Here is a 14,553-nt window from a genome sequence, read left to right on the forward strand (position 1 = left end):
ATTATGGCTGCTCACCAAAACAACAACAGGGGTTTGAGAAACACTCTTTGTTAGGACATGATGACTGAGAGCTGTGACACACACACTCACAGAAGAATCAGTTATTATCAGCTGAGTCATTTGGAGACGAGAGTTTGTGTGAATAATTACATGACAAATAATTATAATAGCAGCTTAAAGTTTCCAGATATATATCAGTGTATCTACACTGTGTCTAAGATAACATAAAGCAGAAAATAAATCACACCATTAAAAAAAAACTTAGCCAGAGTTGGGTCGTGATGGCAGCAGGTTCAGCATGGCGCTCCAGACGTCCTTCTCCCCAGCAACATATTCCAGCTCCTCTTCAGGTATCCTGAGGTTCTTTTCTAGGCCAGATGAGCTATATAGTCCCCTCAGCGTGTTCTGGGTCTTTACCCCTGAGTCTTCTGGCAGTTGGATCTGGACAGAACACCTCCAAAAGAAGGCACCCAAGAGGTACCATAACCAGGAATCAACGCCTGCTGCCCAGCTGATACAGCACCCAACCCATATGCCTTTGCCTGCGGACGGAGGGCCCCCAGGGCGGCAGCTCCATGTTGTTTCTTCAGGCTGTATTCAGCTGAACCCCATGGATTAAGGCCCAGCCACCAAACGCTCACCAGTGTGCTCCCCTTCCAGATCTGGCTCCACAACAAGGCTCTGGTTTTCCTAATCACAGTGAGGTTCTGCAGCGCTTTTTGACCAGTTCATAGTGTTTTGTGACTTTGTGATTTAATCTGATCCCTTCCCTGGGATTAATTTGCCTTTGGAGTTCCTACCAGGGGGCTATTGCACTGGACAACACAGCTCCCAGGTTCACAGGGACACACAAACACCATCATCACTATATTAAGGATTCTTTGGGGGGAGTTAAAGAAAAAGTCAGACTCAAAAGATCGGTGGGGAGATGTGCACCACAGTAATAAAAGGGCACCTCTTAGTGTTTCTTGTTTTGACTTTAAGGACAGATAAAAAGCCATTACCAGAAGATGGCTAAAAGCAAATCTGATACATAAGCAGGACCAAGACCATTACGAGATTTCTAAACCAATAAAAAAAACCTTAAAATTGATTCTGCAGCAGACAGGCAGTCAGGGCAGAGGCTGTAAAATTGGAGTAATGTGTGCTCTTTTTGCTGGTCCTCGTCAACACATGTGCGGCTGACTTTTGAAATAACTGTAATTAAGCAGTATTTTTCAAAGGGTGACCAGAAAGTAGAGCACAATACTGCAGGTAATCAAGATGCACATTAGTGTCTCTGTGTTAGCTTGAGAGAGAAGTGGTTGCACTCTGGCAGTTTTCTTAAGCTGAAAAGTTTCTGATGTGAGGTTCAAAACTTAAGATCTAAGATCTGAATCAAAAAAAGAGTTGTTTTTTTTCTTCTTTTTTTTACTTGTTGACAGGGATTGGATGCTTGCAGTTTAATGCTGCGCTTCAGTACCGATACCCAAGACCCAAGAAGAAAAACAAAAACACAATGTGAAAGGGGATGACACATAGGGATAAGCCTGCAGAGAAGTACCTTTGTGCCCTTTTTAACCCATTGTTTTGGTTTTACGGCCCACAACTTCACTGTTGATGATGTGAACAATCTCATTCTCCTTGTCTCCATCTGCAGTAGCCACCTGTTTTCTGTGGAAAAGCTCTAAATACCGACTGTACAGTCAAAGGTAGCCACTAGTTGGTGAACACTGTGGAGTGGGTGGAGGGCAAAACTAAAAGAGATAGTGATGCTCCATGCTGGATGTGAAAAAAAGCGTCTTTTGCTATCAGTTTGGTGGGTAGGCTACATTTAGTAAATTGATCTATTGTTATTATTACAAAAAGTTTACTGCAGCTTTAAATGTGATGTATAGAAGTGTGTTGGACAGTGTGATGTCAGCAGTAAACACACAAAACTTATTCACCTCCAGTAAGTTTGCCTCTAAAGTCATTTTCTTGTCTCTCCTTTTCCCTTAAGTACCACTTTTTGTTTCCCAGCAATTCAGCTTTTTTCCTCGCTGGTCCCCTTAGGCAATGTTAGTATCATTCTCGACATACAGCTTTGACTCAAATCTCTTGATGCAGTCACATCCATCGCAGCAGCCTCCCTTTCCTTTTGGGAGCATGTTGAATTTTACAGCATAATTTCGTTTTCCCCTTGACATTCTGAATGAATCTGTAGGTCTGAAACACTCGTGTCATTGAAACGTCTCAAGTGATTGGTATGTATGGTGCATGGGGTAGAATAAAAATAAAAGTTTTGCTCGGTGAGAGGAAAATAAATGTGCAGCGCCTAAGGGTAATCACTGTGAAAGAATAGTTTTTATTCAGGATGGAATGCAAAGTTAACATGAAAGATGTCGGACATTGTTTGTCTTGTTTTAGGTGATGTTTATAGTGACAATCTACAAGGTCAGTATTCTTTGTTTGTGGCTAAGAGCTCATTGCAGTAGTCTTTTTGCTATCCATTATAAAGAAGTTTAAGTAATAATCTATTTAAGTAGTAATCTGTATTAATAAATGTCATGGTGGCTCAGCTGGTATAGTGGGCTCCCCGTGTACGAAAGGCGGAGTCCTTCCTGCAGTTACCCGGTTTTTTAAAAGATTTTTTTTTTGGCCTTTTTTATTGATAGTACAGCTGAAGATAGACAGGAAGCAGGGGGCAGAGACACGCAGTAAATTAGCTGTCCGATGCGGGATTCGAACCGGGGCCAGCTGCAGCTGGGACTATAGCCTCCACACACGGGGCGGCCGCTTAGCCCACTACACTACCGACCGCCCCAGTTACCCAGTTTTGACTCTAGCACTGTTAGCTCCTCCATCTTACGTTCCCCACAATAAGACTGTACTCATGGTTTGTACCATTGTGATAACCTCATACCTTAGTATATATATATGCATGCATGAAAAATAAAAGGCACCGTGCGGGTGTGCTGAAAAACTAAGGAGGAATGTTTGCCTCTTTGAAACATTGTCTTTTCATCAAACAGTGCGAAGGGACTTTGAAATAGTTGTGATTTGCTCTGGCATATATGCACTATTATGGTTTTATACACTGGCACCTATTGATTTCCCGTCTGTCTTTGACAGCTTCTCTGGAATTTGATTGGAGTGCTCCGCCCTAGATGGCATTGAGATGCAGCAAGCGACTGTAAAACACAGCGGGTGCATGTGTGTAGATGGATGTGTATGGGTGTATTCCTATGTGACCGTGTGTATCAGTTAGTGCGGGTACACTTGTGATTGTCCATGCTGTCTGCCATCTACTAGATATGTTTGTGTGTGTCTATTATTTAGTGTCAAGACACATGAGTGTGGCATTTAAGAGAAAACAAAGAAAGAGATGGAGAAAGGGAAGGACTGTGCTCACACAAATGTAAAGCCTCAGGCATTCACTTGCAAATGTGAGAGCTGGGAGCTGTCACACAGTGTCCACCGAGTCTTTATGTTATTGCCACAATACAGTCACTCCAGGTCTAACAGCCCTGATCTTTTGAATTTTAGTTCAGGGTTTTTCTTTCCTTTTCACAGCTTATGAATAAAAGTGAATAAGGGAGGAAGTGAAATTGCCATGGTAACGATGTAAGTAACTTGTGCCTCCTGTGCCATATCTCTGTTACACATGCCTGTCTGCAAATGTTATACAGACATACGTGCACCATGTATAGCAGACATCACATCAGTTTAGAGGTGTTGCAGCCTGATTTAAAAACGGCTTCAAGCTACTTATCTGTAAACATTGTTTTCGAAAGTATCCAATGAATCGAAAAATAAACAGATTACAGCTTTGTATCAGTGTGTCATGTTTTGATTTGGGGATTTTTCCTCTCATTCTTAAATGCAAATTTTTTGTCAGGATGAGTCAAGTTCAATGGGGAGCATCTGTCCACAGCTGCATTTAAGTGCTTTCATAGATTGTCAACAAGAAGGTCTCTGCTTCAGCTGGGCGATGACGATGTTCCACTGTTTGGCTTTCTGCTCATTCTCCTGCAGGAACAGAAATTGCTCATTCGCTCCAAGGTTTTATGTCAGGTTTGTCCACATCTATTGAAATTCAGTCTATTGTTCCATCTGACCTTATACATGATCTCTGTATTAGTATACTTGTAAAATGAAAAAAAAAAAAAAAATAGCATGCAGTACTAAAGCAATATTGCACAAGAGGGCGTGCTGGTATACTGAATATCAGCACGGCTGTGATTCAGTTATAGGCACGAGGCTGCATGCAGTCTCTTTTGGTGGAAATATCAGCTTTTTCTCTAAATTCAGCACCAAAATAGGAGGCAGGAAACTGTGTAGTTGTGTAGTTACCAATAAATAACAGAACATAGTCAGTATTTAATTCAGCATGTACTGGATCTACCAACCAGCACTAATTTTAGCGATGAATGTTTATTTTTGAAACAGTTCCTAAGGTTGTCTCCCTCTGAAGTAATGCTGGTAGCAAGTTCAAAATGTAAAATGGAAATGTAATTCAGTGCAGAGAGCTTTAGCTTAATTCAAACTGCTTATATGTTTATTTGTTAACATTTTGTCAAGACTAGGTAACTATTGAGCATGACAACATTATTTGACATTGACTGCTGTTATTGGTTTGATTAATGACTGTGCACTGATTGCTGACAAGGGCTGATCATGTTTATTATCAGCTAATCATATTCCGTTTCTATTGCAGTATGCAGTACTGTAAATGGTTGCTCATTGTGTGTGTTTTTTAACTATGTGTAGTGTAATTTAAAACATCTAGAAGATGTTTGCTTTGTCTGAGAATTTCCCTGCAGTTGTATGCTCAGGAATAATTTGTCTTATCTGGAAGCTGATGGATGTCCTTAAATGAACAAAAACCTCCCTCCTTGATCTTTAGCTCTAATAATTGTTTATAATACCAACAGCTTAAATGGCTTGTGCAAAGATAAGCCACCCTTATTAGCTGCTATTGTTTTACAGGATTGATTAGGTAAGCTATTACTGTAGTTTTCGGACAGCTATTTTGGCTATTCTCCTTTCTGCTTGAAGACTTAATATTGTAATCTGTAATGCAACACTTACTGTCTATAGGGAGATATAGACAGAAATGTCTGACCATCAAATGATGAAGTCCAAAATCAATTTTACACTCTGTGGTGATGAGATTGAACCATTCTTCTATGTAATCATGCTGTCATATAAAAAAAGAAATGCTTTCTGTTGCTTTTTATCATATAATTGTCTTATTGACACTTTCCCACTGCACAAACTCAGTGCAAACTTTTTGGATGATTAAGATGGATGGATGATTTGGATGATTTGTCCATCTCTAATCTGTTTGTTCTTGTTGTTATCTGTTGTGTCTTTGTCTGTGTGTCTAAACCTGTACCCTTTGTAGTCGGATAACAATGTGCAGGCAAATATATCCTTGTGTGGTTGACATGATTTCTGTCATCTCCAGCTCTCTTAATAAGCTGTTTATACTGCTGTTTCTTTGTGTACGGCAGTCTTTGACAGGGTCGAGTCTTTGTAGTCAGATATTGTGAGCTCTTCTAACACGTCGGCCCTCCAACAACATAAAAGCGTTAAGTCGCTCTGTGTAAAAGGCTTTCCATGTTGTTCAGTTTGAGAAGGCCTGTGTTAATAATTACAGTCATAGATTACTCTTCTTTACTGCTCGCAGATGGAAAAAAATCGACTTCAGAGGGAGGGAGACAAACTGACTTGTGTTCCCCACTGACAATCCCCTCGCCCACCATTTTCTGTTGTGTTTCCAATCACCTTTTGAAAGGAATGTAAAGTGCTTCAGACCCCGGAAGACAAGACAGTAGCAAATTATTTTGCAAATAAGATATGTGTGGGTTATGAATTTTACACTCAAAAAAGGAAATGTCACTGTTGTTGGCGATAATACATTGTATTATATTTTAATTACTCAAAAAACACTATTTTTTTTATATCAACTTAAGTTGGTTGTGGTGGTTGAAAGCAAAAATATGCAATGTCAGGTTTACTTGGCTTTGTTAGACACCCCTGCTCAACTCTGTTATGTAAAACCGAAAGCACTTCATAGAAGTCCGCACATCCTGTCTAATCTCGTTCACAATCACGCAAGATTATGTTGCCTCCGCCATTATCCTTTTCGTTGCTCATGGAGAAACACACCCTGGATAAATCCCAAGCCATCCTCTAAATAGAGGTAAGTAAACACCTTTTTGCGGCTTGTACTACTGTTCTACTTGTAGTGTAGTTCTGATTCTGACGGTCCAATACCACGTGTATCTGTTTACCAGTTAGCTTCATTAGCTCCGTTAACATTGTTAGCTCGGTTAGGCGTTTGACGGTAGCCGTGCTAACCGAGCTAACGGCGCTAACGGAGCTAACCGGAGCGGCCGTTTATTGAACAAGATGAGAGCAGCGCTACAAATAACCTGTGTAATATTCCCAGATAGATTTTGGATTTTTTTTTCGGGACTCATGTAAACATGACGTCGTGCGCGTCTTTTCCCGCTCAGTCGCCATGGAAACATGACGTTGTGCGCGTCTTTTCCCGCTCAGTCGCCATGGAAACATGACGCTCTGCCAGTGGTGCAGCGTTTGGACCAGAGTGAAAACAAACCTGTATGAGCTGAAAAATGGAAAAAAAACAAAAACATATGACTGTATACACCAGTATGTATGAAAACTGTGAAAAATGTTTTTCTTTTGCTGTGTTCACTGATGTAAGTAAATCCAGTATATCTTTTTTTTCAGTGTAGATTACATAAAGATAAAAGATAAAATAGTTGAAACTTTTGTTCATTTTCATGCTGAATGCATGAAAATATCACCCTTCCTGTATTTAAGCCAAACAACAGATAAGCCTTTGAAACAGTTGTTAAAAATATGATTGTTTGAAAGATATCTTTGTTTTTTTTCTTTGATCATCAGCAGTGTTGCCAATAGTTACATCATTATATAGCCCCATGGACTTAGGCTAGCCTGGCCGTGACGTCAAGACTTCAGCTGTCTATAGGCTATGTTCTGCTAGCTTCTGTTACACAATACAACATCAGCATTCAATATTTAGCATCTGTTGTCCTGGAAAATTGAGCATATTCATACAGAACCATGTGTATGCCCAGCTTTAGAAACCAGTGTGTTTTGCAGTGACTGAGTCTTTGCATTGACTTAATATCCAAGTCACATCTAGTTTAGCCAGAGCACACCGTTGACATAACTGTTGGCTGTTAGCAGCAATGTGAAAAGAATGAAGATTTCAACTAACTATGCTAACCTTCAATAGCATGAGGTCAAGTCCTGCAGTTTTGTGACAGAGCCAGGCAAAGTTGGCATTAAATATGCATGTATGTCTCTGCTGTGACTTTGACTTGACTTTCATCAAGGGTCCCTGTGTGCTAATACACTGCTTGACAGGCTTGCATCATCAAAAAAATGCATTTCATACATATAAATTCACAGTCTTACATCAGTCAATTACTGATAGGCTATATGTTCTGTAATAAGATTTCTGTCACATCTCTGGCTAAGTGTGGTGCTGAATGTATGAATCTTTAATGTGACGCTCGCATGTCAGCTGTCAGTCATCAAACCGTGCATGTGTAGGTGTATGGAGCCGTGCCTTTGACATCGAAACTGACAGGCGGTTGACAAATGGAGAGACAGGCTGTGTTTGTAACACGGCCTGTATATAAAGATGGACGATGTGTCTTCATCCCATTGTACAAGAATGAAGCCGATATCCCGGGCTAGAGGCTCTGCAATATGACGCTGATTATTCCATTTGGAGCCGGTCTGTGCAGTAATGAATGGATGTGGATTCACAGTATCGAGGCCCTTGGCATAAAACTATTCTGCTGGCTAAAATAGGGAAAAAAGTAGGATATCAGCAGCTAACATTAGCTTTCTTGTTGCCTTGGTTACCATGAAGTCAATATTATTTAGTACAATATCACGATATAGTTATCTAACAAACAACAGAATGTCTTAAGAGACAGAAGACACAGTCTGTTGTATAGGTAAGTGCATGAAATGACAGAAATGACATCTCTGGGAAACATTTATTTGACGTGTAATTTGATTTTTTCTAGTTTTCCACCATATACAGTAAAAAATATGAATGTAGTTTCTGTGATGTCACCCATAGGTTTGTGATTGTGGTGGCTCTGGCTGTCGCCATCTTCGCAGTGCTGCGTGTTTGGCTTCCCGGCTTATTAAAAAAGAGGTGGAGTGCGGGTAAAGGCGGGCTGCATGAAGCCCATCTCAGCTCCTAACATGCGGCTCATGCTACAATTAGTTTTAATCCAGTGTGACAACAGAGTTACACATGAACAAGGACGTTAATTAACCTGATTGTTCAGATGAATTAATTGCATATTACGACTTCCTTATGCTAGGTTAACGTAATGTACATGTGGGTTCATATAACATCTGTGTAACACAGCTATGTTATTTGTGCATACGCAATGATCCGACCAGGGGGGTTTGGAATTACTTTAGCTGCAAGGCTCAGTCCATGTAGAGTCACATACAGTACACATTAGAAGGATAAACTGAGAGACGGAGAAATCCCATTTACATTGTGCTGACCCTTTTAACCTCTACTAACAACATGAATCATGTGTATTCATTAAGTTAATATCACTCACTATAGTATCAAAGGATAAAAAGCTTCACAGTGGTAATGCTATCAGCGATCCTATTTAAGAATAAAGGAGCACGACCAACACCCTGAACATGTAATTGGATGATTTGAATATGAAAAACCACAATGCACATTTCACAAGCTTTGAAATATGTATCTTTATGTGACTAATGAACAGTACTTAGTTAATCATAGCTATCATTCAGCATTTAATTTACATTTTGCTGATAATACTTAAATTCAGGGGCTTTTACTTCTTCACATTATGCCTACACCGGCATTCTGTCACATGGAGGCTGTTTGCCTCCCTTCCCTGTGTATTTCCAGTTGTTTTCCCCTCCTCTTGTGTTTCTATCTGTCTTGTCTGTGAGTGTGTGTCATTGGGCGTCACCTGGCTGATTGCCTCACCACTTGTTCCTCATCCACAATCAACTGCAGGAGTATTAAAGTCCGGCTCTTCCTCCAAGATGCCACCAGATTATTTTTTATTTTTTGGCATTTCAGATAAAGTTACAGAAACAGACAAATGATCAAGTTGCAGTTATTATTCACCCTCCTCAAATGTATCTGACTAAGATGGCGAATTCATCCAAATCTAGTAGTGCCGCTGTATGGCTGATGCTTACTTAAAAATGTTTTTATCCATAAATAGAATATCTTCTGTTGGATTACATAGTGATGGTTCCTACAGTCTAAATACGCTGATAGTCACGTTGTTAGTGCTTGTTACTTCCACACTGTGAAATGTGACTGCTCATCACTGTCAAGGTATAAATAATGCATAGATGGTGAATACAAAAATTGAAATGACTGGTGAGTCTGTCAGGAAATATTAATATCACCCCAACTCAGTTTCTCCTCAGTTTTTCTCTTGGTCTCTAAATCGAAATTTTTCCCTTTCTGTTTTTTTTTTATATTTGCTTCTTTTCCCCTCGTGTAGACAGACACAAGAGTTATTCATCCACATTACTTTGATCCCATTATACGTAATCCTTTACCCTCCATAGTCAATGTTTATCTCCTCTGCTGAAACATTCCTGCATCCCAAATTGCTGAGTGCATGTGTGTGTGCGTGTTTATCTCTGTGTAAATGCCAGCAGCATCATTCAGGCTGAAGGCCAGACTTTTACACTGACCTTTACACCCTCATCAACCTCTATGTCTGAGTACACACACACTCTGTCCGTCTCTCGCATGCACATACACACCACCTGCCTGTGTGACAGCTAGAAAGCTTCTGTTTAACGGAACTGTTTTCACCTCCACTTAACCTGGAGGTAAGTATCACACACTCAGCTTACACTGCTTTCAGCACTCCTTTGTCACACCTTTTCTCTTTCTCCGTCAGTTCAATTAAATTCAGTTTAATTCGATACAGATGACAATACAGTTGCAAAAGCACATAAATATAATTTAGATGACTCTCCAACTGCAGTATGCTGACAAAAGCAATAAAAAAAAAAAAAACTGCATCTTGTCTTTTTTTTTTTGTAAATATTGAGGTGACGTGTTTATCATGAGTTCAGTACGTCAGCTGCCTTTGAATAGTGATTTTAATAGTCACATGGTGTTCATTTGCCCCACTGATTGGTTGCTTAACATCAAGAAGGCGATTCTTGTCTAATATAAGCATGTCAGAGGAAGTATTTTGGTTTAGTTTAGCCAGATCAAGCCGGGTCAGGCTGCATCTACACTATGTGTGAAAGCTGACGTCAAACTAAGAATAATGATAATAGGATTTCAGTATTTTCAGTTTTTTGGGCCTTTTTTCAGGACCTCTGAATCTGATGTCACATATGTCAGTTATAACAACTGCTGCAAGTGCATTAATGTCATTACAGATGTGTTTTCTGATGTGATGCTTGAATACGGATTCCATTCAAAGCATCTCACAGATGCAGTAGTAAATCTCTGCTGCAATGTCTGCCAATCTGTCCATCCATCAACTTTGGTCCAAGCTGAAATATCTCAACAATTATAGGATGGATTGCCATGACAAGTGGTACAGAGATTCCAAAATGTTCAACTGTGTTTCACAGATTACTTGCTGAAGGTGGATTTACTCTTAACTGCTGCAATTGTTTCAGTTTGGTTTTACCCTTATGACATATGTCTCAGTCCCTGTGTGACATTTTTGACAGATGCAGTGACCACTGGCTGGAAGTCATACAGAGAATAGAGAATCTGGTCAGTTTTCAAAATAAAACACCCTGTGCTAACTTCTGATCATAAAACTACGTAGCCTACTTACTAATGGTAGCAGCACATAAAGCAAGGAAAGATGACTAAATCAGAGTGAGATAACAAAGTCTGGTAGGCAAAATGCTTCACTTCTAAAAAGCTCCAGGTGGGTTATGAAGAACATGCAGACCAACCAAACCAAAACAGAGTCGCAGCTGCAGCGTCACAGGGCTGTATCCAGTGGGATCTAGGTGTTGAAACCATGAGCACCAATGTCCCTGTTTATAAAGTTCAGTCATAACATTTAAAATCAAGTATGGTATATTTTCCAGCAATTAAATATTAATTTATATATATTTTCTATTATATCTATTCATTTCTTAAATCTGTCTCTGACTGAACATGTGCAGATAATAATGGATCTTATTTTGCCATCAACCTTTTTTAAACAACATCTGTTCTATTACTGTCTGTCTCCTTTGGTAAGTTGCTTTCGCCTCATAAAACTAATCTATTTGTCATTTTTAGAGTAAGACAGATGGAGAGAGAAAAAAGAAATTATCTCTGTCATGAGCTCAGCGAGTCAAGGAAACTGGTTGTTTTTTTCTTTTGTCATCGAGAACCATCATTGTCAAGTAATTATAGTTTTCCATCTTAATTGTGCAAATCTGAGGCTTCAGTAAAGAACTCTCAGTTTCACCGGAAAGGTGCTTCCAGCTGTTTTTGCATAATTTTGTTCTTTGGTCTCCTTTGAATCCATTTTCCTTGATGATTAATGATATTTAGAAGTGAGAAGTAAGTTCAGTTGTTATGAAAAATGTTCAATAATCAGAGCACAAATTATGTTCAAACGTTACACTTAATTAAAACTACCAGCGAATGAAGCTTCTAAGTTTTCAAGTATTTGTATTTGTTTTCAAGTGCTATGCACCTTTCAGGCCACTTAACATGATATGCAGGTGTATCATCTGAAAATATCATCTGAAAATATGAAGTTGTAGACTGCATAAAGCTGAAATCAAGTGCTTGACTTTAGTTATTGTGATAACTCAGTTGATGGTACGTGTGCGTTATTACGTCTGCCAACCTGTGAGTTGTATCATGGCATTTAGTGTTAAAAATCACTTAAGTGATGTGTAAAGAAGTTTAACTTTCGGCAGTATGGTTAATGACTTAATAGCATGTATGCTCTTGCAGCTGATACTACTGAGTAATATAATACTCTCAGGTTAATAATTGGAAAAATGTTTGAATAAAATAAAATAATAATTTCTCTCAAATTTTATGAACTTCAGGTCTTTTTTCTTTTTTCTTTTTAAGGCTGTATATGCCTCTCTTTATATGGCTGGCAGTTAGTTTGCTAACATGTAAAAGGTTGCAGCAGAAGGCTGCCCTCCAGTGAGCTGGGTTCTGCTTGTTAAAAGGACATTTTTCCTTGCCATTGTCATCAAGTGCTTGCTCATGGTGGGAACTGTTGGGTCTCTGTAAATGATATTATAAAGGGCACGGTCTGGACCTGCTCTATATGGAAATTATTATGGGATAATGATATCCCATGGGATATGATTTGGCACTGGCGGGAACAACACTGAGTTTTTGTCAGTGTCAGACATGTAGTAAAGTGTGAGCATTTGGCTATTTCCTGAAGCAAGTACGCACCAGTGTAGACCCAGTTTGTTTGCCCTGCAACACTAATATTAAGCTTACATACCTGACTACTTAAAGTGAGTAGCTTTTGTTGATCTGTGCGGTTACAGTATAATTGTAAATGTTGAAATATATTGTAACACAAGTAGAAAGAATATACACTGAACAAAAATATAAACGCAACACTTTTGTTTTTGCTTTCATTTTTCTTGAGATGAACTCAAAGATCTAAAACATTTTCTATATACAGTGGTCCCTCGTTTATCGCGGGGGATACGTTCTAAAAATAACCCACAATAACCTCGCAGATTTAACAAAAATAAGTACAATACCGCATTAGTAAATGAAACCGTATTTCACACTTCCTCTTTGTCCTGGTACCGCTCCGCTGTAACGGCTTTTTCCTCCTTGGCGCAGGTGTTTTTTTCCGAGTGCAGAACATACAATGCATTTTGTACAGTACTCCCTTAGCCAATCAGGACGCCGAACACAAAAGCATGCAAAATTACACAAAAAAAAAAATCAGTGAGACCGCGAAAAGTGAACCACGTTATAGCGAGGGACAACTGTACTCAAAATAACCATTTCTCTCAAATATTGCTCATAAATCTGTCTGAATCTGTGATAGTGAGCACGTCTCCTTTGCCGAGATAATCCATCCCACCTCACAGGTGTGGCATATCAAGATGCTGATTAGACAGCATGATTATTGCACAGATGTGCCTTAGGCTGGCCACAATAAAAGGCCACTCTAAAATGTTCAGTTTTATCACACAGCACAATGTTACAGATATTGCAAGTTTTGAGGGAGCGTGCAATTGGCATGCTGACAGCAGGAATGTCCACCAGAGCTGTTGCCCGTGAACTGAATGTTCATTTCTCTACCATAAGCCGTCTCCAAAGGCGTTTCAGAGAATTTGGCAGTACATCCAACCGGCCTCACAACCGTAGACCACGTGTAACCACACCAACCCAGGACCTCCACATCCAGCATGTTCACCTCCAAGATCGTCTGAGACCAACCACTCGGACAGCTGCTGCAACAATCGGTTTGCATAACCAAAGAATTTCTGCACAAACTGTCAGAAACCGTCTCAGGGAAGCTCATCTGCATACTCGTCGTCCTGACTCCAGTTTGTTTTTGTAAGTGGGCAAATGCTCACATTCAATGGCATCTGGCACGTTGGAGAGGTGTTCTCTTCACGGATGAATCCCGGTTTTCACTGTTCAGGGCAGACAGCGTGGGTGAGCGGTTTTCTGCTGTCAATGTTGTGGATCGAGTGGCCCATGGTGGCGGTGGAGTTATGGTAGGGGCACTCATATGTTACGGACAATGAACACAGGTGCATTTTATTGATGGCATTGTGAATGCACAGAGATACCGTGACGAGATCCTGAGGCCCATTGTTGTGCCATTCATCCACAACCATCACTTCATGGTGCAGCATGATAATGCACGACCCCATGTTGCAAGGATCTGTACACAATTCCTGGAAGCTGAAAACATCCCAGTTCTTGCATGGCCAGGATACTCACCGGACATGTCACCCACTGAGCATGTTTGGGATGCTCTGGATCGGCGTATACGACAGCGTGTTCCAGTTTCTGCCAATATCCAGCAACTTCACACAGCCATTGAAGAGGAGTGGACCAACATTCCACAGGTCACAATCAACAACCTGATCTGAACCTGAACTCTCTATGCGAAGGAGATGTTGCACTGCGTGAGGCAAATGGTGACAGATACTGACTGGTTTTCTGACCTCCCCAGACCCCACCAATAAAACAAAACTGCACGTTTCAGAGTGGCCCTTTTATTGTGGCCAGCCTAAGGACCACCGTAAAGGCACACTGTGCAATGATCATGCTGTCTAATCAGCATCTTGATATGCCACACCTGTGAGGTGGGATGATTATCTTGCAAAGGAGAAGTGCTCACTATCACAGTTCAGACAGATTTATGACCAATATTTGAGAGAAATTATTTGTGTAATAGAAAATGTTTTAGTATCTTTGAGTTCATCTACATGAAAAATGGAAGCCAAAAACAAAAGTGTTGCGTTATTTTTGTTTATGGTAGATATAAAAAAGCGGAGACTATAAGAAAAATA

This window comes from Larimichthys crocea, chromosome XXIV (genome assembly GCF_000972845.2).
Source record: "Larimichthys crocea isolate SSNF chromosome XXIV, L_crocea_2.0, whole genome shotgun sequence".
Taxonomy (NCBI): Eukaryota; Metazoa; Chordata; class Actinopteri; family Sciaenidae; genus Larimichthys; species Larimichthys crocea.